The sequence below is a fragment of the Alosa alosa genome, chromosome 22 (assembly GCF_017589495.1).
Source record: "Alosa alosa isolate M-15738 ecotype Scorff River chromosome 22, AALO_Geno_1.1, whole genome shotgun sequence".
NCBI lineage: Eukaryota > Metazoa > Chordata > Actinopteri > Clupeiformes > Clupeidae > Alosa > Alosa alosa.
In genome coordinates this window covers 26,000,215-26,004,197 of record NC_063210.1, presented here as the reverse complement: position 1 = coordinate 26,004,197, position 3,983 = coordinate 26,000,215, and positions in this window count along the sequence as shown.

Sequence of the window (3,983 nt, the reverse complement as noted above, 5' to 3'; positions counted from 1 at the left end):
CTGTACAGGTATGTTTTCAGATCTTTTAAAAATATTTGCTGAACTTGCTTGCTTGATGTACAGAGGCAGGGTGTTCCATAGTTTGGGGGCATAATGGATAAAAGCAGCTTCTCCACTTTGTTTGTGGAGCACTTTGGGAATGCGATTAAAAGATTAGAATTGGATGATCTAAGTTTTCTTTGTGGTTGATAAGATATTAAAAGCTCAGAGATATATGAAGGTGCTATGCCATTCAGAGCTTTGTAAGTAATTAACATAACCTTAAAATCAATTCTATAGGAAATAGGGAGCCAGTGCAGTTCAGCCAACACAGGGTGATGTGTTCTCTCTTCTTAGTCTTAGTTAAAAGTCTAGCCGCAGAGTTCTGTATGAGTGCCAATTTCTTTAGATGTTTTTGGGAAGACCAGTGAAAAGTGCATTGCAGTAGTCTAACCTGCTAGTGATAAAGGCCAATTAGTTTTTCTGCATCTTGTTGAGTTAAAAGGGGGCGCACTTTGGCAATGTTTCTCAAGTGGAAATAGGCTGTCTGAGTAACTTTACTGATATGGGGCTTAAAACTTAAGTCTGCATCTAAGATGACACCGAGGCTTGTTACTTTTGGTTTGACCTGGTGCGCCAAGTTCCCCAGATTACTAAGAATAATATCTCGCTTTAGTTTTGGTCCAACCAAAAGTAACTCTGTTTTGTCATCATTTTTATTTTTTTTAATTTTGCTCATCCACTGATTAATGGAGGTTAGGCATGCAGTGAGGGAGCAAAGTCCATCTGGGTTAGTTGGCTCCACAGAAATATACAATTGGGTATCATCTGCGAAGCTGTGGAAGTTTACATTATGCTGACTTATGACGTTTCCCAATGGAAGCATAGGGAAAATAGCAGGGGACCAAGGCAGCACCCCTGGGCCACACCAAAAGGCAAGTCATGTTTTTCAGATACATGATCTCCTAGACTGATATAAAAATCTCTGCCAGTAATGTAGGTTTGAAACCAGTTTAGAGCATTATCAGAGAGACCCACCCACTTCGCAAGGCGGTGAATTAGGATGCTATGATCAATGGTGTCAAATGCCGCACTCAAATCCAGAAGAATAAGGATTGAGACTTTGTTTGAGTCAGTAGCCAGTCTGAGATCATTGACTATTTTTACTAGAGCCGTTTCTGTGCTGTGATTTGATCTAAAACCTGATTGGAATTTTTCAAGGATACTGTTTTCGTTGAGGAAGGTATTTAACTGATTACAAACAACTTTTTCAAGTACTTTGCTCAGGAACGGTAGATTTGATATAGGCCTGTAGTTGCTCAGATTGGTATGGTCAAGATTTGACTTTTTAAGTTAAACGGTTTCACAACAGCGGTTTTAAAAGCAGTTGGAAATATACCTGTTTCTAATGAGGTATTTATTACCTTGAGAATAAAGGGAGCTAAGCTATCATATACTTTTTTGAGGAATCTAGTAGGGATTGGATCTAAAACACATGTTGAGGAGCCGGTTTGAGTTATTAATTTAGATAATTAATATTAAAAATTAATTAATATTAATATTAAAATAGATCATTTTACCAAGCTCAGATTGAGTAATAGTGCTAAAGGACCTTAATTTTGGGGGGCTGTTTTTGGGTACTATCAAACATATTACTTGTGCTACCAATAGCCTCCCTTATAGAAATGACTTTGTTTTTGAAGAAGTTAAGGGTGCCACTCTGTCAAGCAGAGTGCCTAATTCACAATTGAGAGCCTCTACCATTTGATCAATGGGATGATGTAAAATATCTGAATTTATGGAGTCTATAAGAGCTATGAACTGCTGTTCTGCTCTAATGTCCAAGAGTCGCAATTTGATTGCAATTTCGGGATGAATTTTTGGAGTATGTAGTACTATATTAAAAGATACACAATGATGATCAGACATATTTATATCATTTACTGATAAGTCTGTGACTTCTATCCCTCTAGAAATGACTAGATTGAGGGTGTTGCCAAGGTTGTGGGTGGGTCCTGTAACATGCTGCTTTAGCTCTAAACTGTCCAACACATTAAGGAACTTACTGGCTTTAGCATCAGTTGTCTTATTGACATGAATATTAAAGTCGCCATGTACAATTATCCGATCATAGCTAGTGATGATGAGCGACATAAGTTCAGAAAACTGGTCGAGAAAGCCAGTCCATAGTTTAGGAGGGCGGTATAAGGTTAATAGAAGTACAGCTGGGTCAGCCTTCAGAGTGAGGGCAATATACTCAAAGGAAGCAAATTTGCCAAAGTTGACTCTAGTGCAACTATATTTGTTTGAGAGAATGGAGGCAATTCCACCACCTCAACAAGAACAGCTTCGCTGTCTGAAGTCAGCCAGGTTTCGACAAGAAATTTTTTTCACTAATAAAATCATTGATTGCAAAGGTTTTGGTAGTAAGTGCACCTATATTTAGTAAACCCAAGTTAGCTGAAAATGCCTCTGGCTTTTGAGGAATATGCTGAGGGATGGAAAGAATATTTGTTAGGTTTCTAGGCTTCTTTCTTTTTACTATACGTTGGGTAGAAATCAACGTTAGAATAGAACTATAAGCATAAGTCATGCTATTGCATGAAGCAGCTTGATCTATGCTAGTAGTATTGTATGTTACCCATGGTACATCCATGCAAATGTACAATTGTATCATGTACAATTCTCTGCTGTTTCCTACATTATCACTTGCTTATGTCATGTTGATCAAAATGTATTATAATTGGTCTCTGTTGAACACTCTCACCCCCACAACGCGTAGCCATTAGTGCAACATGCCTCTTTACATGCAACATGGTTGAACAAGTTGCCATAATGTATATTTCTATACATTTCCATTAGACTTTTTTCTAAATCTGTCCTGAATTGGTAAATTGCTCCCAGGTAAATCTTGGCTTTCTCTAACGAAGGTGCATCTCATGAACCATCGACTGGCTTTACTGTCTTGCAAATGTCAAGGATGATTCGAGAAATGTACCAAAGCGACTGAGAAAAACTGTAATTGGTTGATTCTGTGTGTAGCTGGACACAATATCTCATCCACACAGATAATCACGATCACCTAATATCAACTTGGACACACACACAGATCACTATCACCTAATATCAACTTGGACAATAGTATCTCATCCACACACACACAGATCACCATCACATAATATCAACTTGGACAATAGTATCTCATCCACACACACACAGATCACCATCACATAATATCAACTTGGACCATAATAAAATGCCCCTAGCTGGCGGAACTACGATTTAACTGGTGTGACTTTGTATGTAAATGTTGTATTTGTATAAAGTTGATCTTTCTGCATGGCCATACAGATACAAGAGTGGTACAGTGTGTTTCTCTGTGAGAGTGTGTGTGGTGTGTGTGTGCGTGTGTGGGTGTGGTGTGCGTGTATGTGTGTGTGTGTGTGTGTGCAGGAGAACAGGAACAGGACCCATTGGTCACTGTAGAGACACACTGCACCACAACAGCACCACCCAACTACTCCAGCTGAGAACAGCAAGGCAGACTCTTCTGAGATTCAGAGAGCCCAGAATATGGAGCACTGGTATGTGTGTAGGTGTGTGTGTGTGTATGATTTTGTGTTCTGGTCGTGCATTATGAAAACCTACCTCACCATGCGAGATCAGAGAAAAGTACACACTTATTCTCTCTCTCTTTCTCTCTCTCTCTCTCTCTCTCTCTCTCTCTCTCTCTCTCTCTCTCTCTCTCTCTCTCTCTCTCACACTCTCTCTTCTCTCCCCCCCTCTCTATCCCCTCTCTCTCTGCTCCCCTCTCTCTCTATCCCTCTCTCTCTGACACACACACGTACACACACACAGACACTAATCTCCCTGCATGCAGTGTGGCCCAAATCTGGCCCTCATGTGTGTGTTTACAGTTTTTCTCGATTGCTTTTACCTGCTTAAGTAAACTAGAACCCACTTGGTCTTCATGACTACTTTCTTTGCACAGCAGAAGTCATCTC